The sequence below is a fragment of the Orcinus orca genome, chromosome 19, assembly GCF_937001465.1.
Source record: "Orcinus orca chromosome 19, mOrcOrc1.1, whole genome shotgun sequence".
NCBI classification, from domain to species: domain Eukaryota; kingdom Metazoa; phylum Chordata; class Mammalia; order Artiodactyla; family Delphinidae; genus Orcinus; species Orcinus orca.
The window spans coordinates 36,797,036-36,822,716 of record NC_064577.1 but is presented as its reverse complement, the minus strand read 5'-3'; the positions used below and the strand labels follow the sequence as shown (position 1 = coordinate 36,822,716).

The 25,681-nt window shown below is 38.0% G+C and overlaps 1 long non-coding RNA gene across 2 annotated transcripts in view; it reads right to left on the bottom strand.

Moving 5' to 3' along the window:
* LOC117203604 (uncharacterized) overlaps window positions 1-25,681 on the bottom strand; it is a 95,022-nt gene that overhangs the window by 65,318 nt on the left and 4,023 nt on the right. For both annotated transcript variants that reach the window (XR_007473333.1, XR_007473332.1), the window contains exon 2: window positions 8,497-8,597. This is a non-coding gene — a long non-coding RNA (uncharacterized LOC117203604). The remainder of the gene's footprint in view (window positions 1-8,496; window positions 8,598-25,681) is intronic.

Genomic DNA, 25,681 nt, shown 5'->3' with positions numbered 1-25,681 from the left:
AGATATAATTAGTTCAAAGAAGATGAGGTCATACTGGAGTAGGGTGCGCTCTGAATCTATTATGACAGGGGTCCTTAATGGAAGAGGAAGGAGACAGAGACACAGACACACAAGGGGAGAATGCCATGTGATGACAGAGGCAGAAATTGAAGAGCTGTAGTTATAAGGATTGCAGGCAAACCACCAGGTGCTAAGAAGAGGCTAGCAAGGACTGTCCCCTACAGGTTTCAGAGGGAGCGTGGCTCAGCTAACACCTCGATTTCAGACTTCTAGCCTCCAGAACTCTGAGTCATTAAATTTCTGTTTTTTTAAAGCCACTTAGTTTGCGGTACTTTGTTATGGCAGTCCTAGCAAACACCTTACTAAACCACAAGCTCCTTGAGGACAAGGACCTTGTTTGATATATTTATTGGCAGTTGTCACAGTGTCTGAACTAATACGTGGGACGGATAAATGAATGAACACACTACCTATTCCTTTGCCTTAATCTGGTCTCAGATTGCAACAGCAGAAAAATCACTTTAAATACATTCAATGCTGCTGCATTTGGCCATACAGGCTAGGCACTGCATGACTCCAGAGTTGTGTGATGTGGTGACCTTCAATTATTTATTATTGAATAACTTAATCAACGTAAGGAAAGTCAATAGAACAGTGAACCTCCAGGCCATGTGTTAGAAAAACCACTACTATTGGGAGGTTCAGCTCTTACCCAGCCAAACAGAAGAAACCATAAATAATTCTCCTCTAGACTGGGAATTGGTAAACTACAGCTTTGGGCCAAGTCCAGCCTGCTGTCTGCTTTTGTAAATAAAGTTTTACTGGAACACAGCCATACTCATTGATTTACATATTGTCTACAGCTGCTTTAGTCCTACAATGAGAGAGTTGAGTGGTTGTGATGGATAGTGTTTGTGATATAAAACCTAAAATAGTTACTATCTGGTCCTTTACAGAAAGAGTTTGCAGAACCCTGCTCTAGAGAGTATAAATTGAGAGACATTGCCAAAATGTTTTATATTAAGTGGTAAAAAAAAATCTCACCTTGAAACTGAAACCATTCGTTTTATCATACTTTGGAAGATTCTACGTTACTATTGTTAACGTCAGCATGCCAGGAAGACAACTATGTGTAGAAAATAATTTATTTCTATCTCAAAAATGGGAGCCAGGGGTGTTTTTTATATATATATATATATATATATATATATATATATATATATGTATGTATTTTATATTATATATGTATTTTTTATATATATATATATACATATATATATATATATATATGAGCTAATTTATGTGTGTGTGAATAGGGGGTGTGGGTGGAGTAAATTCCAAGCAGATACAACATACGCAACTTACAAAATGAGGTGCTCTATATAGGGAATTTTTTGAACTGTGTCCAGCTCCCCAAATTGGAGAGAAGAAATGGATGGAGATCTGTCATGAAGTCCAGGAGGCGAAATGCTATTCCAATGTTTATGAGAACAGTTCTGCCTGCAGTTTTATTCCTTCTGGAAAGTATTGTGGAAAGTCTTTGACCTTTCTGAGAGGTCCCTTATGCATCAAGTACAGGCCTGCCATGTGACCGCATCACCCTGGCCTCAGCTGACTGGGTCAAGGCTGGATACCTGATCCAAAGGTCAAAGGCCTATATAATGGCCTGGTACAAGGGCTCTGCCCAATAGGGGTGAATGAGGGCCACACCAACCTCATGCTCACTCTTGGGGAGCTTAAAGACTTCTGGAGACAGTGAATCTATGTGTCAAGATTAGCAAAAGCAAAAACAGAGCGTACTTGTCACCACAATGACAGGGCAGTTGTTACCTAAGGGATAGGAAGAAAACCTGTTCACAGGAGCAACACTGCATCCTGAGTGATGCTTCCATTTCTAGAGGTCTCACTGTGCCACTGGGGCACTGTCACTAATCATGGTCCAGTGTGTTCCATTTTCGTGTTATCATTTGAGGATGGGTTTAGTTCATGGTCAGCTCAACTTCTGTATTTCATCACTTCATCCACTTGCTTCCCATCCTCTGTACCCTTCCCTGATTGTTCTTTATTTGTAACTGCCTTGCAAACTCTAACCCTCTACCAACCCAACCGTGTACTTCTCTACTCCTATACATAGGCAGTTTAGGGTTTAACTAGCCCTAAATACGTTACCTAGCCACTGTATTGGTGGCATTATAAATGCACGGTTTCCAACCTCAGTGTGTCTATTGAGAATTCCACTGTATATACATATTTGACTCACTCTCCTACTCCTCACAGCTGATACTGCGAAGCTTCAATGCTCCCCAGGCTTCCATCTCCATTGCTCACCTTACATCCAACCTCAGAGAAAGGAGAGGTATCTGGCCCCAATTTCCAGACTCTCTCCAAGCACGTAAATAAACCTGCACCCTTTGTTTCCTGCTTTCCTGTTCCTAAGGAAGAGGTGAAGCTACTCTTGTTCAAAGCTAATCCCTCTGCCTGTGGTCCAAATCCTAAGATCTTCCATTCTTGATTCTAGCCTTGTTCCTACACAATTATTCCCTCTCATTCCCATATCTGCCATTTCTCCCTTGTCCGTGGTCTCTTTCCTTGTGCACATGTATATATGCTCATGTCTCTCCTCTTTAAAAAAATCTTTCTTGACTCTTCATAACCTACTAGCTATCATCTTATTGAACTCATTCATTTAAAGGCTATTCATCTTAAAAGGTATAGGAAATTCTGCTCAATATGGAGAATGGAGGTAATTTAAAAGAGCCCCAGGGACTTCCCTGGCAGTCCAGTGGTTGGGTCTCTGCGCTTCCACTGCAGGGGGCATGGGTTCAATCCCTGGTCAGGGAACTAAGATCGTGCCAGCTGCGAGGTGTGGCCACAAAAATAAAATAAAATAGCCCCATTCCCAAGTCCCTGCACATAGAAATGCTGCTTAAAATATAATAAACTACATTTTTCTTAAAAGAATAACTAAGCTCAGATTGTGTAAGAGGTCAGGGGTGAGGTCATACTGAAGTAGAGTGGGCCTCTAATCCAGTTTGCTGTGTGTCCTTCTAAAACACAACACCATGTGAAGAGACACAGGGAGACCTCTACACGATAATGCTGGATTGGAGTGATATATCTGCAAGCCAAGGAATACCAAGGATTGCAGGCAAACCAGCAGAAGCTAAGACCAGGCAAGGAAGGATTCGCCAACAGGTTTCAGAGGAAGTAGGATTTTGGACTTCCAGCCTCCAGAACTGTGAGAGGATAAATTTCTGTTGTTCTAAGTTACCCAGTTTGTGCTTTTTTGTTATGGCAACTAACTAGGAAACTAATGCAAACAGCAAAGCCATCTTTCCTCTCTGCCACACCATTTTAATATATTTAGGACAGGATTGGCTTATATGGGATGAGCAGAGAAAGAATGTGTGCGTAAAGGGTCTGGAGACTTCATGTGAAATCCCTAGGTTCGGAAAGTACCTCAACCATTTGACTTGCATTATGATATTCATGAATGTGAAGAAGTAAGTCCCCCAGTTGACCAAGTACAAGTTATTTCACCAGGAAGAGTACACCAGGGAAAATTAAATGCCCCCCTGGGCACCCTCCCCAACATGTGTTTCTCATTGCCCACCTCTCCACCCCCAAATTCAGGGTGATACCTAGGGACCTCCCTAATTATACCCAAGATGCTTCTCTTTTCTGTTCTTTGTTTTTTCTCCCCAATCTCTACCCCCAGCAACCTTTTTTTTCTTTAGCTTATCCTGATTTTGCTTTAAAGCTGTCAGTGGCATCCAAAGTAATTTCTTTAATCCCTGTGGAACAAAACAGACTACCAAAATATCTAATCCCTACTCTAGCACTTTAACCCACATATATTCCTTCGAATAATATTATAACTCTCCCTGGTGCTGCTGTCAAGACAGGGAGTTGGGGGTGGGGAAGGCAGAGAGAGACAGGATCTGTGTTGCCAGGAGAGAAGAATAGAGAGGGTAAAAAGGAACATGAAAGTAGACATGGAGGTGGGTGACTAAAGGTCACCAGCCTTTCCTCCTGGAATGGATGTTCTGAAACCTCCTGACCCTTGGGAAAGAAGTGTTTTCCAATGCTTCCTTGCCTTCTGCTCTGAATCTCTGGTATTCTGATTTTTAGAAGTGAAAAAAATATTTTGATTTAAGCCATATGGCCTTTTTCTCCTTACGCTGGAGCTGTAGAAAACTCAGAGGGGCAGGTGTGGAAAGCAGTGGCAGCAGAGTGGGTGGGTACACAGGGTCTGCGTGTCTATAGCTTGTGCAGCTCTGTAGCTATGGCAACCATGTGCAATGCCACTTGCATAGCATCGTAACATGGCCCTAGAGTTACCCCTGGCTATTCAACTATTCCTTTTCACTGCACTATCTGTGCTGCTGTTTCCTAACTACTATAGCTCTATCATAATTTTTTGAAGTCATGCTTAAGTATTGTTTCTGTTAGTTATGCTTGTTGTCAGAACACCTTAGTTCATCTGGTAGAAAAACTAGATAGCAAAACCAAAAACCTATTTCTTACAGATATTGTTAATAGTTAAAAATTGTCTGTACTAGATATAGAAAACAAACTTATGGTTACCAAAGGGGTAAGGTGGAGGGAGAAAGGGATAAATTAGGTGTTTGGGATGAACAGATATATACTACTATATATAAAATAGATAAACAACAAGGGCCTACTGTATAGCACAGGGAACTATATTCAATATCTTGTAATAACCTGTAATGGAAAAGAATATGAAAAAGAATATATATAAAACTGAATCACTTTGCTGTACACCTGAAAATAACACAACATTGTAAATCAACTATACTTCAATAAAAAAAAAAATTGTTTGTACTTAAACATGTTGCGTTGGAAAGATTCTTGAGGCTGTGGTCTGGACAAGATGACCACTTGGGACTTTTTTTAGTTCTAAAGGTCCATATGCTAGATTCTGTTTAGAGCTAATGATAGTATTGATTGACTGCCTGCCTACTGAAAATAAATTTTTTTTGCCAGTTGTTACAATTTCCTAACTACGAGAGTAATAAAATTTAAATAAAATTTACAATATATGCAAATATATTATTTCCTATGGAGCTTTATGCAAGTTATTTATGCATATGTACCCCACAAAAGAAAGCTGCATTGTGTTAATTCTGAGTACATATACACAAATGGTTTCTTTTATTTGTTGTTAAAAGCAACCCCCAAATCCTCAGAAATATTTCTGCTGTAATTAAATATAAATGTTGTGTTGTGTTTTTTTTTTTTTTAATTCATGTGAGTTGGCAATTTACTATGTTCATATTTTTAGCTTCCTTATGTTTGGTCATTAATTGTGGTATCATAAACAGCTAAGATTTAAAGCCCTTAACCTTCCCAGACCCAAGGAGAAGCAAAATGTCAACACCCATAAGTTATGAGCAGTCTCCCACAGGAACTGTAATACAAAATACACTTACAATTGAATTAACTCAGGAGAGGATTCTGGGAAGATGACAGCATCAGTAGGATAGATTTTCATTTTCTCTGAATCCTTACATAGAAACAGAGAGAACAAATGGATAGCAAAACCTAAAACCCATGAACAACATTTACAACAAAACCAAGAACAAAGTATCCTCACGAACTCCAAAATACAAGTAGGAGGGTACAAACCATCAATAGCCCCAAGATCTGCATGGTATCAGTGTCTGTGTGAGAGAAAGGATAAGGAAGTTGCACCTAGATCTGAGAACAGGACTCCAAAATAGCCAATAGGTATCGACTGAGAAGAGGCCAAGGCAATTTGAGAACATCAGCTGAAACTGGGAGAGGTTTGACCAAAACCAGTATAAAGCCCATGGGAAAAAAGATCTGATGAAGCTGGAGCAGCCTAGCTCCTATGAACTCTGAAAAACAACTGCTTTGCAGGACAGAACCACAAACCAAAGAGAAACTACTTGGAGTAGAATAAAAGTTGAATGGGACATGGACAAGAGAGAAGGGAAAGAAAAGCTCCAGACCAAAGTGGTATAATATTATAAAGCAAGTTGCCTTATCTTTTGACAGTCCTCAAAATCAAGAGAGGAAGTTCTGTGAAGTAAGGAAAGGTTTCTTGTAAATAAAAAAAAAAAATTATTTATTTTTGGCTGCGTTGGGTCTTTGTTACTGTGTGGGGCTTTCTCCAGCTGTGGCAAGCAGGGGCTACTCTTTGTTGCTGTGAACAGGCTTCTCATTGCAGTGGCTTCTCTTGTTGCAGAGCATGGGCTCTAGGCCCACAGGCTTCAGTAGTTGTGGCATGCAGGCTCAGTAGTTGTGGCGCATGGGCTTAGTTGCCCCACGGCATGTGGGATCTTAATTCCCTGACCAGGGGTTGAACCCAAGTCCCCTGCATTGGCAGGCAGATTCTTAACCACTGTGCCACCAGGGATGTCCCCAAGGAAAGCTTTCTTGAACACCACCTTATAACAAAAATTCAGGAAAACTAATTTCACATTAAAGAAGCAACAGAAAAAAATCAAGGCTGCATAGTTTTTATAAAGAAAAAGAAGGGGAGACAAAGCTGAGTAACATCCCTACAGACAATGAAAGCACTCCAGAAAGACATACCCACAAAACAGATAACGAGAGTTAACCTAGTAGTTCCAAATGAGCTAAAAGACATTAAGAAAATAATAAAAGATATGAAATAACAGAAATAAGAATTTGAAACTCAGAGAAGAAGTGATTGGATTCAGGAAATAATAAGAAATAAAGAAACAATAATTTAAGAAATAAAGAGTATTCTAGAAAGGAAATAAGAGCAAATAAATCGAACAGTAGTGCCTGAAGAGAAATCAGTGAAATAGAAGAAAATATTTTAAAAAAATTTTAGATGAAGAGACAAAAAAGGATTTGAAAGAAAGTGACAGATATTGAAGAGTAACCAAGAAGATCCAAAATATAGATGATAAGAAGATCCAAAATACAGATGACGTAAGTCCCTAAAGAAGAAAACAAAAGTAAGGGAACAGAACTAATAGTAAAACTATATTTAGAAAACCTTTCTGGAAAAAAAAATTTGAAATGATACACTGATAGAATATACCACAAACACAGAATGACAAATTCTAGTAAAATTACTGGATATTTATGAACTCAACATCTATGAACTCAAGAAATATTATTCCCATGAGCCTTTCCTGAGAAATATACTGGCAAATGAGCTTCAGACAAACAAAATGACTGGGGAGACATCAACATAAGGATTGGCGGCGAGCATTAAATACAGTTTCTGGTATAACTAAGACCAAGTGAGGGTTAAAGGAGAGAGAGTATGATATATAATGGCTATATGCTCCGACAATGTAGATGTAGTCCAACTATAAAACAGGGAAGCAGAACATTAGTAAAAAATGTTTAAATGTTTTTATTATCCATAACGGTGGTAGTATTAGTACTAGTAGTATTATTTTAAGATTGTCCTGGGAGACAAAGGTTGGAGTTCATAGTCTGTAGTAGTCAGGGTTCTCCAGAGAAACAGAACCAATAGGATGGATGAATAGATAGATACATAGATAGATAAAAGAACAGATTTATTATAGCAATTCCTTTTTTTTTTTTTTTTTGCGGTACGCGGGCCTCTCACTGTTGTGGCCTCTCCCGTTGCGGAGCACAGGCTCAATGGCCATGGCTCACGGGCCCAGCCGCTGCGCGGCATGTGGGATCTTCCCAGACCGGGGCACGAACCCGTGTCCCCTGCATCAGCAGGCGGACGCTCAACCACTGCGCCACCAGGGAAGCCCTAGCAATTCCTTTTTTTTTCTTTTTGGCTGTGTGGCTTGTGGGATCTTAGTTTCCCAACCAGGGATCAAACCTGTGCCCTCTGCAGTGGAAGTGCAGAGTCCTAACCACTGGACTGCCAGGGAATTCCCAAGATTTATTATAGAAATTGGCTCAAGGAGTTATGGAGGCCAAGAAGTTCCATGATCTTCCATCTGCAAGCTGGAGACCCAGGAAAGATGGTGGTATAATTTAGTTCAAGTCTGAAGGCCTGACAACCAGAGGAACCGATGATTAACTCCTAGTCCAAGGCTGAAGGCCTGAGAGTGGGGATCCACTGGTATAAGCCTTGGAATCTGAAGGCCCAAGAACCTGAAGCACCAATGTCAGAGGGCAGGAGAAGATGAACCTTCTAGCTCAAGAAGAGAGAGAGAGAGAGAGAGAGAATTCACCCCTCCTCCACTTTTTTATTCTATTCAGACCCTCAACAGATTGGATGATGCCTGCCCATTTTGGTGAGGGCAATCTTCATTACCCAGTCTACTGATTCAAATGCTAACGTCTCCAGGAAACACCCTTACAGACACCCCCAGAAATAATGTTTTATCAGCTATTTGGGCACCCCTTAGCCCAGTCAAATTGCCACATAAAATTAACCATTACAGGGTCTGTCAAGGAGAAAGGACTCTGATAAACAAAGAAGGTTTTTAAGTAAAGGTCCTGAAAGGGCTATGCCCTTGAATTAGGGCAAGCCAGTCTTACCTGGATAAAGGCGATATGCCTGAAGTGTATCTCACTGCCAGAAGGTGAATTCTTCTTTGGAGGAGAGTACCATCATCCACAGTCTTGAAATTTTATAAAGTCTAGCATTCAAAAAAAAAAAAGAAAAATCAATAATGCCAGGAAACAGGACCCAATGACTGAAAATCAAGAGACAAAACAGACCATGGAAGTAAACCTATAGGGGACAAACATACTTGTATTATTTATTTAGTCACAGTTGTAAAAAAAAAAAATGTAGTTAGTATGTTTAAGGAATTAGATGAAAATATGGAGAATTTCAGTAGAGAACTGGTATTAATAAAAAAGAATTAATTGTGAATCCTAGAATTAAAAAGTATAATAACTAGATTAAGAATCCAATGGATGGGTTTAACAGTATTAGACCTAGTAGCAGAGATTACTGAACGGGAAGATAGAGCAGTACAAAATATCCAGGTTGAAGCACAGAGAAAAAAAAGTATGGAATATAGAGAAAAGAATATAAGAGACATATGGGACACAATGAAAGATATTATTATGATTATCACTGGAGTCTCAGAAGGAACACAGACAAGGAATGCAGCAAGAGCCACATTTGAAGAGATATTAGCCAAGAATTTCCCCAAACTAACAGAAGACATTAAGGTACAGAATCAATAAACTCTATGAATCTGAAGCAGGATTAATACAAGGAAAACCACACTTAGTCAAACCACTGAAAACTAAATGCTAATATAAAAATGTTAAAATTAGCCAGAGTGAAAAAAGGTACATTATCTTCAAATGAGCTACAGTAAAACAGACAGCTAACTTTTCCAAAATAAATGATGGAAACCAGAAGACAGTGATATTACATCTTTAGAGTGGAAAGGATTACAGCAATCTTAGAATCCTAACAAAAAATATTCGTCAAAAATTAAGGTAAAACAGTGACATCTTCATAAAAATAAGAACCTACAGAGTTCACAGTCAGCGGATATACACTAAAAGAAATAGTATAAAGAATTCTTCAAGTAGAAGTCCAAAGAATCTGAGCTAGAAGCCCAGAAATGCAGGAAGGAACAAACAGCACCAGAAAGAAGATATCTAAATTAGTATTTATTGTTCAAAACAATAATAATAAAGATGTCTTGTGATGTTCATTTTCGATTTTTATTTTTTAACATCTTTATTGGAGTATAATTGCTTTACAATGGTATGTTAGTTTCTGCTTTATAACAAAGTGAATCAGCTATACATATACATATATCCCCATATCCCCTCCCTCTTGCATCTCCTTCCCACCCTCCCTATCCTAGCCCTCTAGCTGGTCACAAAGCACCGAGCTGATCTCCCTGTGCTATGCGGCTGCTTCCCACTAGCTATCTATTTTACATTTGGTAGTGTATATATGTCCATGCCACTCTCTGACTTCATCCCAGCTTACCCTTCCCCCTCCCCGTGTCCTCAAGCCCATTCTCTACGTCTGTGTCTTTATTCCTAACCTGCCCCTAGGTTCTTCAGAACCTTTTTTTTTTTTTTTTTTTTTAGATTCCATATATATGTGTTAGCATATGGTATTTGTTTTTCTCTTTCTGACTTACTTCACTCTGTATGACAGACTCTAGGTCCATCCACCTCACTACAAATAACTCAATTTCGTTCCTTTTTATGGCTGAGTAATATTCCATTGTATATACGTGCCACATCTTCTTTATCCATTCATCTGTTGATGGACACTTAGGTTGCTTCCACGTCCTGGCTATTGCAAATAGAGCTGCAATGAACATTGTGGTACATGACTTTTATTTTTTTTTATTTATTATTTTTTTTTGTGGTACACGGGCCTCTCACTGTTGTGGCCTCTCCCATTGCAGAGAACAGGCTCCAGATGCGCAGGCTCAACGGCCATGGCTCACGGGCCCAGCCACTCCGCAGCATGTGGGATCTTCCAGGTCTGGGGCACAAACCCGTGTCCCCTGCATTGGCAGGCAGACTCTCAACCACTGCGCCACCAGGGAAGCCCACATGACTCTTTTTGAATTATGGTTTTCTCAGGGTATATGCCCAGTAGTGGGATTGCTGGGTCGTATGGTAGTTCTGTTTTTAGTTTTTTAATGAACCTCCATACTGTTCTCCATTGTGGCTGTATCAATTTACATTCCCATCAATAGTGCAAGAGGGTTCCCTTTTCTCCACACCCTCTCCCGCAGTTATTGTTTGTAGATTTTTTGATGATGGCCATTCTGACTGGTGTGAGGTGATACCTCATTGTAGTTTTGATTTGCATTTCTCTAATGATTAGTGATGTTGAGCATCCTTTCATGTGTTTGTTGGCAACCTGTATATCTTCTTTGGAGAAATGTCTGTTTAGGTCTTCTGCCCATTTTTGGATTGGGTTGTTTGTTTTTTGGATATTGAGCTGCATGAGCTGCTTGTAAATTTTGGAGATTAATCCTTTGTCAGTTGTTTCATTTGCAAATATTTTCTCCCATTCTAAGGGTTGTCTTTTCGTCCTGTTTATGGTTTCCTTTGCTGTGCAAAAGATTTTAAATTTCATTAGGTCCTATTTGTGTGTTTTTATTTCCATTTCTCTAGGAGGTGGGTCAAAAAGGATCTTGCTGTGATTTATGTCATAGAGTGTTCTGCCTATGTTTTCCTCTAAGAGTTTGATGGTGTCTGGTCTTACATTTAGGTCTTTAGTCCATTTTGAGTTTATTTTTGTGTATGGTGTTAGGGAGTGTTCTAATTTCATTCTTTCACATGTAGCTGTCCAGTTTTTCCAGCACCACTTATTGAAGAGGCTGTCTTTTCTCCATTGTATATTCTTGCCTCCTTTATCAAAGATAAGGTGACCATATGTGCGTGGGTTTATCTCCGGGCTTTCTACCCTGTTCCATGGATCTATATTTCTGTTTTTGTGCCAGTACCATACTTTCTTGATGACTGTAGCTTTGTAGTATAGTCTAAAGTCCGGGAGCCTGATTCCCCCAGCTCCGTTTTTCTTTCTCAAGATTGCTTTAGCTCTTTGGGGTCTTTTGTGTTTCCATACAAATTGTGAAATTTTTTGTTCTAGTTCTGTGAAAAATGCCATTGGTAGTTTGATAGGGACTGCATTGAATCTGTAGATCGCTTTGGGTAGTATAGTCATTTTCACAATGTTGATTCTTCCAATCCAAGAACATGGTATATCTCTCCATCTGTTTGTGTCATCTTTAATTTCTTTCATCAGTGCCTTATAGTTTCCTGCATACAGGTCTTTTGTCTCCTTAGGTAGGTTTATTCCTAGGTATTTTATTCTTTTTGTTGCAATGGTAAATGGGAGTGTTTCCTTAATTTCTCTTTCAGATTTCTCATCATAGTGTATAGGAATGCAAGAGATTTCTGTGCATTAATTTTGTATCCTGCTACTTTACCAAATGCATTGATTAGCTCTAGTAGTTTTCTGGTAGCATCTTTAGGATTCTTTATATATAGTATCATGTCATCTGCAAAGAGTGACAGCTTTACTTCTTTTCCGATTTGGATTCCTTTTATTTCTTTTTCTTCTGTGATTGCTGTGGTTAAAACTTCCAAAACTATGTTGAATAATAGTGTCTTGTGATGTTTAAGAAGGTTTTCTATACCCTTTCATAGAGATAGACCAAACACCATCAATCAAACATGGCATTTACTTTCTTGTCTCTGGGCCTATTGTCTCTCCCTTGCCCATCCTTTGAGGCTAAATTTATATCATAACATCTTCAGAAGAGTTTGCTTACTATTCCTTCATTTATATCTCTTCTCCCACCCCTCTAACTCATCACCACGTTGTATGGCTCACTTATTCAGAACTTAAACTGACAACTTTTTGTGTTATTTTTTGTTTTTATTTTGCTTTGTGGTTCTTGGTTTCTCAAACAAAGTGCAAATTTAGTGTCCTTTCTAAGTGTCTCCTATATGTTATCTATATAGTATGTGCTCAATAAATGTTGAATATATTTGTTGAAGAATCAATTGGTAATGAGTGAGATGACCTTGTTGTTTTCTAGAACAGAACCTTCCATCCATTAGCTAATAAATTGTTACACTGAGATTTGATAAAGGCAATTACTATAAACATACATAAGAAATGTTTTAATAACTTCTTAGATGAAACAATCACGAGGGACAGATTAGATGTTCATATTACATCTTTAATCTTTTGAAATTGATTTGATACCTGTTTAATAAAATCTTTCTTGTTATCACTGTCAAACGTATAAGGCTGGTTGGAGTGTATCACAGGTATGGTATTTATTTTATGTTAATGTGAGTCTTTGTACTATTCCTGGATGTTAAGAAATAAAAGGCACAGCTCTTGAACTCTCCAAAAAATGTAAAATCGAACTGGAGGCTAAAGCATCCACACAATTTGAGATGAAATCCAAAGAAATATTTTAATAACTGCAAGAAAATATGGTATAGTGTAGAGTAAAGCTGCAATAGATAAGGAAACTAGAAATAATAAATGATCACACTTGCGATGTGACTATTAGGGAAGACATGAAAAGAGGTATCTTCTGGTTTTGAAGGTTAGATGGGAATACATGGAAGAGAAAGGGCATAGATTTTTCTAAGCAGGGAGAAGAACACGCAAAGCACAGAGTGAAAATAGTAAGTCATGTTCAGGCAACTATGTACAGACAGGCTTGAGAAATGGAGGGAATATGTGAGGCTAAAGAGAGGCAGGGGGTAGTTGATAGAAGACATCAAATATGTTTATTTTTGAAATAGTGTGGAATTCTCCTCTTTTCAACAGAAATAATCTTCACTGTCAACAGCCCAGTCAGACCCCTTAGCTGATACAGTGACGATCTCAGTTCCTAGGCTATTATTTTCAATAATTTCTGCCATATGAGTGTAATGGGGAAAACACACTGCAAAGTAAATTACTTTTATTTATTTATTTATTTACGTCTGTGCTGGGTCTTCATCGCTGCGCACGAGCTTTCTATAGTTGCAGCGAGTGGGGGCTAGTCTTTGTTGTGGTGCGCAGGCTTCTCATTGCAGTGGCTTATCTTGTGGAGCACGGGCTCTAGGCGCACGGGTTTCAGTAGTTGTGGCACATGGGCTCAGTAGTTGCGGCTCATGGGCTCTAGAGCACAGGCTCAGTAGTTGTGGCGAACGGGCTTAGTTGCTTCATGGCATGTGGGATCTTCCCGGACCAGGGCTCGAACCCGTGTCCCCTGCATTGGCAGGCAGATTCTTAACCACTGTGCCACCAGGGTAGTCCCAAGTGAATTACTTTTGAAATGAATAGCATGCTGACATTTGGGAAATTAGATTCTGAACACAATGCATCCTGATTATTTGAAGTGCCGTGCCATTATGAAAAGATAATTTCAGTCCAATAATTTAAAAAAATCTGCATGTTAAATTAATTTAAAGTTCTATCATTTGGCGAGGTTCTTCTCAAAACTTTCGGTCACTATTCAGATGAATAACCGTGGACAGGGATTGTTCCTCGCCTAAACAATCTACATGGGTCTGAGGAGTCCAGAAATGCCCTCATTCAAACATACTTTAGGCTAGCCCCTGGCAGTGACTGCCAGCCTAGCTCCATTTGTGAAGAATTCTCTTGTGCCCATTCTCTATGTCCCCAAATGTGTCACTGCTAGAGATGACCCTGCTCGGCTTTTTTTGGAAAAAGCACAGCCACGATCTCTTATGAAGAACAAACAGCTCTTCACTTCTCCATCCCCACTCAGCAAATTCCTCTGGCACCACTGGTCCATCTTGTCATGAATATACATTTGCTTTGGCCCTTCCTCCTCCTCCAATAAGTTTCTGTGTTGATGGGCTTCCAGGCTGAGCCACAGTAAGTCCTGAATCCAGGAGCACAGGTAGGGAATGAGTTTCACAAAGGGCCTTCTGAGAACTGCCATAAATGTTGCTATTTCAAGGCAGAAGCCTTCCTTGTTTACGGAATATTTCCAATTTGTGTGCTGAATAGAACAATGTGATTAGAGTATGGGAAGATGGACAGAGAGAAAATGAGACCTCACATGAAGATTAGAGAGTAAATCTGGAAATTACCTAGGAATGCTGAAGAGGAATAAGGATATGAATGTAATAGTGGAGGGTCAATAATTTCCACATAAGTGAGATTAGATTGTTATTTTGATCATTAAATTGATCTAAGCATGGATATAACCATGACTTTACATATAAAATAATAGCTCTTGGTCATGAACCTGTGCTTTGGAGTCGAGAGACCTGAGTTTGAATCCTGGCTTTATTGCTTACTAGGTTAATGACCTTGGTTCTATTATTTAATCTCTCTAAACCTTCGTTTATTTCTTTATAAAATGAGAATGCTAATAGTATCTACCTCAGTAGAGTTATTGTGAGGACAAAAAAGTTAATACTTATAAAGAGCTTAGCACTTTGCCTAGCATGCAGCAAGCACAAAGTAAATGTTAGCTTTTATTATTTTTGAAATTTACGTAAGTCTAATTTCTCTAAGGCAAATTGGTTTATACTCACTAGGAGGAATGCCTAATTAAAAGAATCTTATATTGAGTCTTTGGGGGCGGCAAATTATCAATCTCTGACTGATCTTTTTGTATTTTCATTGAGTTGGCTTAAAAGAAGTTGCACCTGTAAATATAAACATGCCTCTGATACCACTGAGCAAGGTTTTTTGTTTTTTTTAGAAAGCTAGGCAAATATTTAATAGTTAATAGAGTTTGCAGTTTCCCCAAAGCAGATTTGGTGAATATCCCTAATACCAAATTCTGATATATATATCATATACGGATATATGATATATATATCATATATATGGTTAGTTCATTTTTATTACTATACTGCCATTTTATAGATCAGGAAACTGCATCAGAGAGAGATTAAAGTTATTGCCTGCTGGACACATTTGCTCGACCATTTTCCAGGTGTCTTCTACCTAAGTATTGTCCAAAACTAAACTTATAATTTAAGCCTACAAATTTCCTCTTTTTATATTTCTTTTCTCAGTTAATGGTACCATCATCCACCCAGTGACCCAAGTCAGAAATCTGTGAGTCATCCCAGACTTCTCCCTCCCCATCATTTATCATCACACCAAGCTTTATAGAGTTTTACCTATTAAACATTAGTTTGAATCTGACCTCCTCTTCTCCATTCTTACCACCACTGTTTTCATTCACGCTTCCACCACTTCTCACTCAAACTACTTCAACTGTCTCCTAACTGACCTCTCTGATGCTAGCCATGCTGCCTTCATATCAGTCTTCTACACAGCTGCCAGGATGATAAATCTAAAACACAAAACTGATCATGTCAATCCCCAGCCTAAAAACTTTCAATGGTTCCCTACTGCCTCTGGAACAAAGCCCAGGTTTCTTGGTTTGGCCTTCATGATCCCAAAGCACACCTCTATCTTAGTCCTAACCAAGTTCGATTAAAGTGAAGTACGTATATGATGTTCTCCCCTTTTAGACTCTGGGCTCTTTAAAGGTAGAGACAAAGTCTTTTCATCTTTGTATCTGAGCATCTAGCAGCACCAGTAAAAAACTGTTAAACTCAAATGAAATGGTGATGTTAGGTTTGAAGTCAGGTGGATCAGCTGATACTTTTAAAAGCGATTTTTATACTTAAAAAATTAAGATATAATTCAGGTACCATGAAATCCACCATTTTAATGTATTATATATATACTATAACATTACTAATATATAATACATATTACTACATTCACAGTTGTACAGCCATCATAACTAATTCCATAATACTTTTGTCACCTGAAAAAGAAACTCTTTACCCATTAATGGCCTCTTTCTACTATTCCCTCTTCTTCATCATCAAGAAAGTGAAAAGAATGGGAGAAAATATTTGCAAACCATATATCTGGTAAAGGGCTATTATCCAGAATATATAAAGAACCCTTACAATTTAACAATAAAAAGATAAATAACCCAATTAAAGAATAGGGAAAGGATTTGAACAGCTATTTCTCCAAAGGAAATATACAAATGGCCAATAAGCACATGAAAATATGTTCAACATCATTAGTCATTGGGGAAATGCAAATCAAAACCACAATGAAATACCACTTTATACCCACCAAAATAGCTATAATCAAAAGAATGGACAACATCAAGTGTTGGAAAGGATATGGATAAATTGGAACCTACATACATTGCTGGTGGGAATGTAAAATGGTGCAGTTGCTTTGGAAAACAGTTTGGCAGTTTCTCAAAAAGTTAAAAATGTTACATATATACAATGGGATATTACTCAGCCATTAAAAAGAATGAAATAATGTCACTTGCAGCAACATGGATGGACCTGGAGATTAGCATACTAAGTGAAGTAAGTCAGACAAAGACAAATATATGATATCGCTTATATGTGGAATCTAAAAAAATGATACAAATGAACTTATTTACAAAACAGAAACAGACTCAGAGAATGAACTGATGGTTACTGGGGGGGAGGGATAGGTTGGGAGTTTGGGATTGACATGTACACACTGCTATATTTAAAATAGATAACCAACAAGGACCTATTGTATAGCACAGGGAACTCTGCTCAATATTCTGTAATAACCTAAATGGGAAAAGAATTTGAAAAAGAATTGATACTTGTATAACTGAATCACTTTGCTCTATACCTGAAAGTAACACAACACTGTTAATCAACTATATTCCAATATAAAATAAAAATTCAAAAAAAAAAAAAAAGAAATGAAAACCAGAGAACCTCTTCTTCCCCCCAAAAAAAGTTAAAAATGGAGTTACCGTATGACCCAGCAATTCTACTCCTAGGTATATACCTAAGAAAACTGAAAATGTATATCCACACAAAAACAGGTACATGAATATTCATAGCAGCATTATTCATAATAGCCCCAAAGTGGAAACAACTCAAATATGCATAAAATGATGAATTGATAAATAAAATGTGATAGAGCCAAACAATGGAATATTGTTCAGCCTCCAAAAGGAATGGAGGGCTTCCCTGGTGGTGCAATGGTTAAGAATCCACCTGCCAATGCAGGGGACACGGGTTCGATCCCTGATCCGGGAAGATCCCACATGCCACAGAGCAACTAAGCCCGTGCGCCACAACTGCTGAGCCTGCGCTCTAGAGCCTGTGAGCCACAACTTCTGAGCCCACGAGCCAGAACTACTGAAGTCCGCACACCTAGAGCCCATGCTCTGCAACAAGAGAAGCCACTGCAATGAGAAGCCCACGCACCACAACGAAGAGCAGCCCCCGCTCGCCGCAACTAGAGAAAGCCTATGCACAGCAACCAACACCCAACACAGCCAAAAAAACAAAAAAAAAAGGAATGGAATATTGACATATGCTACGACATAGATGACCCTCAAAAACATTACGCTGTGTAAAAGAAGCCACACACAAAAGACCACATATTGAATGATTTCATTTATATGAAATGTCCAGAATAAGCAAATCTATAGAGAAAGAAATGGATTAGTGGTTGCCTAGAGATGGAAGGATTGAGAGGAAATGGGGAGTGACGGCTAACGGGTAAAAGGTTTCTTTTTGGGGTGATGAAATATTCTAAAATCTATGGTGGTGATGGTTGCTCAACTCTGTGAATATACTAAAAACCACTGAATTATCCACTTTGAATGATGAATCTGGTGGTATGTGAATTACAACTCAATAAAACACTGTATATGAAAAAGAGCTCCCCCCCACAAAAAAAAGCAACTTAAATACAAAACTGGCCATTTACACTTAAAAAAGAAAAAGAAAAATGAAAAAGATGGCTAGTCTGTCTTTCCTGCTTAAGAATTGCAGAATCTGATCAGGTTGGCAGGAATTATCACTATGATAAATTGCTTGGAGCAAGAGAAAAGAAAGGGAATTTAAATATCCTTTAAATAAGAGATAATAGGGGTTAAGGAGGCAGAGGAGGAATTTTACATTTTCAAGTTCACCCCCAAACTCTGGTTTGAACAGTTGTTTCCAATTTGAGCTGCTAAGCCACTCTTGAAAATAGCTATCTAGTCCTGCATATTCTGACTGAGGTCTTGAAAGCGTAACTGAAAAGCACTGGCACAGTTTATCCCGGTCCAGGGCTTGGCTTGCATGCCAAATTTAGCCTTTGGCAACTTCTTTCTGTTGAGAGTCCCTGGGGACTTGTTTGACCTCCTTTTGGAGAGCTGCAAGGGAATTCACTTCTGGACGGTGGCCTGGCAAGCAGGGAGCGGCTCAGCCGGCTGCCTAATCCTCTATTAAATTAATGATAAAGTGTTCCTGGGCACAGTCCACTGGAAGGTCAATTCCCTATATGCAGCCTTTGGACTAGGAGTTTTCCAGATAACCCAAGGTAATTCCCAGCAGTAAATATTATAATCACCTTGAGAGGAAATCTTTCAGAATGTATCGTATACATTCCTGCCTTTTTGTACTTAGGCTTTTTTTCAACTGATAATAAAGTATTACATGCCACTATGGAAAACCTGGAAAGTATAATACTATTCTCCTTCCCTAGAGTTAACTATTGTTAATGGCTTGGTGTGTATCCTTTCAGACCATTTTTAAAATTTGTTTATAAACATAGCTATGCACAGATACACACAACTCACACCCATAGCAGATTTTTAAAAAACTTTTTAAAAAAAACACAAATGGGATCATACTCTACCTCTTGGTCTGTCACTTGCTTTTCCATTTAACACAACCTGGAGATCTCTCCATGTCAGTGCATTGTCAGTACATACAGATCTACCTTATTCTTTTCTATGCCTGCACACCATTCCATGGATGGATATACTATAATTTATTTAACCATTCCCTATTGATGCATATGTCCTACATTTTTAATTATTATTTCTAAATATGAACTCGTACATATACATCTTTGTGTATATGTGAGAAATTTGGGGGATAGATTCCAGGAAGTAGAATTATTTAGATTTTTGATACATCTGGAAATTATTTTTACGACTTTTTATTCTGAAATAATTTCAAACTCACTGAAAAGTTGCAAGAGTAGCATAATGAACTCCCATAACCTATGTGCTTGATTCCCCAATTATTATCATTTCATTACATTTGCTTCATCTCTTCTCTCTGTCCCCCACCTTACATATATGTTATATACATGTAGTATTTTTTTTCTGAACCATTTGAGACATCTGATCCATTGTGGACATGAAGCCCTTACCTCTAAATACTTCACTGTATATTTCCGAAAAACAAGGGCATGCTCCTATATAAGCTTAGCACAAGCATCCAAATTAGAACACAGATATATAAAACGTTGAGTTCACACCAATTCCTCCAATCCAAAATTATACAGTTCATTTTAGGCTTCTCACTTTCCATACTTGCAAAGAGAAACCTGCTCTCACCATCTTCCTTTATTTCCCCGTTTGCCCAAGAGCCCTGGACATAACAGATCTCCCTGCCATGTCGTTTCCTCTGCCCCACCCTGTGGCCTGCTGTCTGCTTGGCTTCAGCTCTGCCCATCCCAGCCATGCTGGCCTTCAACCTTGCTCTTCAGGCCTTGACCCTGACCAGGCCAGTTTCTGGGAAGGGGAAGTTAATTAATTTATTTTTGAATGGTGTGATGTAAGAGATATATCTTTTTTTTTTTTAATGGATAACCAATAGATGTCCTGACATCTATTTTCAATTATTTGAAATGCTCCCACATATATTTGTGTCAGTAGTTGATGATCTATTCTCTTTCATTAATCTATTTTTTTAATTTGTGACCCAATATCACACTTTAATCACTGTGATTATATATTTTGATATCTGGTAGGAATAGGCCCCTCATTATACTTCAAAAAATACCTAGCTATTCTTAAGTATGTACTCTTCCAGATGAATTTTAGAATTAGCATGTCAATTTTGTTAAAAATCCTATTATAATTTTGATTGGAATTACATTGAATTTGTAAATTATTTGGGCAAAATGGCTTCTTTACAATATTGTGAGTCTTCCCATCAGGGAACATGGTATGCATTTTCGTTTATGCAGTTTTTATTTTCCTTCAGTGAATATTTGTAGTTTTCTTTGTGTGGGTATTGCATATATAGTTTTTTCCTAGGTTTAAAATTTTTTTTGGTGGCCATCATTAATGAGAGCTTTTCATCTTCTATGTATTCTGTACATTGTAGAGATTATGTTGCATATACAATTCTGTATCCTGTATTTTTTTAAATAAATTTATTTATTTTATTTATTTATTTTTGGCTGCGTTGGGTCTTCGTTGCTGCACGTGGGCTTTCTCTAGTTGCGGTGAGCAGGAGCTACTCTTCGTTGTGGTGCGCAGGCTTCTCATTGTGGTGGCTTCTCTTGTTGCAGAGCACTGGCTCTAGAGCACAGGCTCAGTAGCTGTGGACAGGCTTAGTTGCTCCATGGCATGTGGGATCTTCCCCGATCAGGGCTCGAACCCATGTCCCCTGCATTAGCAGGAGGATTCTTAACCATTGCACCACCAGGGAAGCCCTGTATCCTGTTTTTTAACTTAAAATTATGTCATACAAATTTCCTGACTACCAAAGTATAATTTTTATGGTTGCATAATTGTCCATCAAATTTTTATGTACTATATTTTATTTAATCATTCTTTAAGGTTGGTAAATTGGATTGCTTCCAATTTTTAAAATGCTAAATACTGCCATAATGAACATCTTTGTGCATAAATCTTTGTTCTATTTTGGATTGTTCCTTAAAATATATTCCTATTAGTGATATTCTCTATCTTATGCATAATACAGATATCCCCTGAAAGGTCCTGGATAACACAAAATCAGGGTAGGGTGAAAATATCTTCAGACTTGTTTAAAGTTTTAATATTTTGCTCTCATTCATTTTACCTACTCTTATAAACCGGTCCTGCCTTCTTCCCATCACTTAGCCACTTTTTGGACATGATTAGAAAGTAACAAAATGGGGAACAAACAAACCGTAGTGTCATAACATGAGCTGATGCAGCGAGAATCTGCATGGGGACAAAAGCCATGCAAGACTGACCATGGAAGGCCATTATCTCCTTGAACCGGCAACCTCTGGCCTTGTACACTTATTTTGCAGTGTTCATTTACACACTTGACTTCTTTGCATTTCTCAATGTGATATGAAATCTCTCATATCTTGGGGACTTGGCGGTCCAGTGGTTAAGGCTCTGCACTTTCAATGCAGAGGGCACGGGTTCGATCCCTGATTGGGGAACTAAGATCCCACATGCCGTGTGGCCAAAAAAAATAAAATAAAATCTCTCATATCTTCAAAATTTCATTATGTGCCTTATGGAACTACTTACATAACGTTGAGTGCTGCAAAACTCTGAGAATGTCTGTATATTGAATATAATTTTCTTGATTTACTCAGGGTTAATATAGACTCAGACTTAAAAATTTCTTCCCCAAGCTCTATGGAGGTACGTAGAACTGTTTTTCCCTTGCTAAAGGCACTAAATTCCTGTGCTTTTTTGATCATTAAGTCAATTTTTATGCCTCTTTTCCTCTCTGCCCTGCTTACAGACTTGCAGTGTTCTCTTCTCACTGCTATCTGCATGCCTACATGGGATAGTTTCTCCTTCCTCTTCTAGTTTACCGCTTCTGATTTTTTATGAGTTTGGAAGCCAGGTTGCCAGGTCTTTTAAAATCGAATCCAAGTAAAAATTAATAGCCTCTGAGAAAGGGCTTCGATAAATCTCTAGGAGTAATGGGCGTGATCTTTAGGGCATGGACTTTGGTGAGCTCTATTTTGTTTCTGCAGAGGTCTTTTTCCATCTCCTTTGTTTCCTTGGTTCCTTGCCGTACTTCAGATAGATGAGATTGTCAGATAGCAGAGTTTCACACAAATGAAATTTTATTACAATTATCAGGTTGATAATGTAATATTAAAATGCCTCCTTTCCTTTTCGTCTACTGAATTCTGATTCTTTACTTCCTTTTGTTCCTTTCACATTGTGTGCCAGGTTGACTAAATCTAGAGAAATTGTTACTTGGGCTTCGGAACCAATCGAAACCTTCATTTCCCTTAACTTTTCTTTCTCCCACCTCTTTTTAATAACTAAAACATCTCTACATTTCACATCAACAAAGCTATAATTCCCTTATATTAAAAAATCATTTCCTTGGTACAAATGAACTTATTTACAAAACAGAAATAGAGTCACAGATGTAGAAAACAAAGTTATGGTTACCAAGGGGGAAAGGCAGGGGAGGGAAAAATTGGGAGATTGGGATTGACATATACACACTACTATATATAAAATAGATAACTAATAAGAACCTACTGTATAGCACAGGAAACTCTACTCAATACTCTGTAATGGCCTATATGGGAAAAGAACCTAAAAAAAGAGTGGATATATGTATATGTATAACTTATTCACTTTGCTGTACAGCAGAAACTAACACAACATTGTAAATCAACTATACTCCAATAAAAATTAATTAAAAAATTATCTAAGGCCTCTTTTTATTAAAAAGAAATTAATTAATAATTCCATTATGTGAAGAAAACAAAGACAATTTACACAACTCTACTGCATTCTTACCTTTACTCTTACTCATGGCTAATTGATAAGGGCTGTGGTACTAAACCATGATTGTGTGATCATTCTCTGTAAAGGCCAATCATTCTCCCTTTGCTGCTGACTGCCTCTCTTAATAGTTAACTACATTGCAACTACTTAGGTGCTTTGAGTGAGGGGATATGGCAGGTTCAATAAAACCCACACAATGCTGGAGAGTCAACTCAATCTTCACGTCTTATTAGTGGTGGGTCAGTGGCATCATCTTTGTATTAGGGCACAATAAATACCCTTGATGATGACAGTGTTGTGATTCCTTTAGTATGTTGTCCTTGAAGAAAAAATGTATCAAGTACGAGTGCAAAATAGGTGGTCATCAATGTTTATAGTTTCAACTTTGGAACAACTCAAACTTTCTTATACAATGCCACTCCTCAGTTATTTTAAAATACATTGAATTATAATATTCATGCATTTGCAGATGAATGAACGTTTTATGTTCTTACACAGTGGTGTAGCCTACCAGTCAAGAGTTTATTTTCAGCATCATCACCATTTTCAGTATTTGTTTATGCAATTATTTGAATATTTTATTACATTTTTTTACCACTATTTATAAATGAGTAGAAAATGGAAGTGCTGATACTAGTAATAAGAAGCATAGGTTTCCTAAACATAACCCAGTTGAGCAAAGGTGGAGTCATTAGCTATATACAAAGCAGGGACTCTATCCTCAGTCAGGTAGATGTTAGGACAAAATTAGGAAATATAATACATGCTGGAAATACTTTATCAAAGATCATATCTTAAATGTGAGTTGCAAATAGCAACTGAATACTGCTTTCAGCTCTTTGGGGGAAATGCTCTTGTATTATGTGTGCATTTAATTTTTTCATAGTCAACTTTTGTATATGTTACCAGGATTGTACTGAGAAATTGCATGGGGATGGGTAGGGAATAAACTAGGGGTCCACCTATAGGGAGTTCCAAATGGAACTTTATTTACCCTCCTTTTCCCTTCCAAGCATCTTTTATAGAATTTACATGATCAATACTAAGTACCTTCAAACTCTGTAGAGAAGCGAGGGAGAAGTCTGTGCCTAAAACAGTACCAGACATACAGATGTGCTTTCTGCCTATTGCTTCTCTGTATCCTTTGTTGACTTCCCTTTCCCCAAATAAAGGTGTTTCTCAAGGTTCAGCCATAACCTAGGGTGTCTGAGTTTTAATGGTAAATGTACTTTCACAGTTTCAAGTCGTTACGAATTGAAAGGGCATGGCAAGAAGGTGAGGGTTCTTTGAGGAAGTTTGGTTGAAAGGTCAACTAGGTCCAGAGCCTTGTCCTCAGTTTTATAGGTCCACAAATTCTAGCTTGTCCATAACATAGAGTGGACTAGACTCTGAAAGTGTGGTTCAGGCTAACTAAAATCATGAGAAATGATTATATCTTCCAGAGGGCCAATATTTAATTTTAATATGCAAAATTGTACATGGATTAGAATGGTTATGTTGGTATGAACACTCTTTCCATCCCCTTTTTTACAGATCTGGATGATTTAATAAATTTAATTCACAAATATATATCCAGCATCTATATGTGATAGATGCTATATGAGATAGATGCCGAATAAATATATATATACATAATTAGTATATATACATATATACACATTAATTCTTAGGATAGGTAGTATGCTCTATTAATTGTAATGAAAATCTTCCTCTTCATTTTCTATTCAAATATTCTGGATTTTAATTTGGATTTTGTCTCTTACTGTGGGATCTGGGGCAAGTTATTTTGAGCCACAATGTTTTCATCTAGTAAAATGGGAATAATTCCAATCCTGTAAAGTTTTTATGAGGATTAGATTAAATAATATAACATATGTGAAATGCCTAGGTACAGGCCTGTTACACTGAATGATAATAGTCCATAGAGACTTGCTATGGACCAGGTACTTGCACCTGTACCAACCTAAGCCTCACATCCACCCTATAAGGTAGGTATAGTTTTTAATCCCCAATCCACAGATGAGTATCCTGAAATCTAGAAATGTAGAATAACTTGCTTGTGGTCACGCATTTAGTAAACAGTTAAGTTAGGATTTGAGTGCAGTCTGGGTCCAGGGTCCTTGCTCTTATACACCTGTGCTATATTCCCTCTCCTTGAGTATTCACTATGTTCCCTTTCTCACCTAAATCCCATCTTTCTACTAGCTATTTCCAAGTTACTTTAAATTAGGAGTTCTTACCTGGAGCCCATGGGTGGGTTTCAATTAATACCTTTAACCTGTGAATTAATCAGACCTCTCATATAAATGGCAGAAATGTGGCTCAAACAAGCTGAACCATGGAGGAATTCCAACAAAGGACTAGGAAACGTCCTGGAATCCAAGAATAGGAATGTGGATCCATGGACTCAAATGCATTTGAGCATTCTTCGTTTCTCGGGCTCATGTGTTAGGAACCACATCAGCTAACAGCATCCATTGCTTCAGTTATTAGGGACAGATTGACTTGATCCTTTGGATATAAAGTACAAAAATTCCAGAAAGGGCTTTAATGTGCCCAGCTGGGGTCAAGAGCTCTCCCGCAGCCAAATCCATGGGTGTCCATTACAAATCATATAACATGTATAAGTATGAATCCATTTTTTTTTCCTGAGAAAAGGATCCATTGATTCTGTCAGATTCTCAAAAGAAGTGATT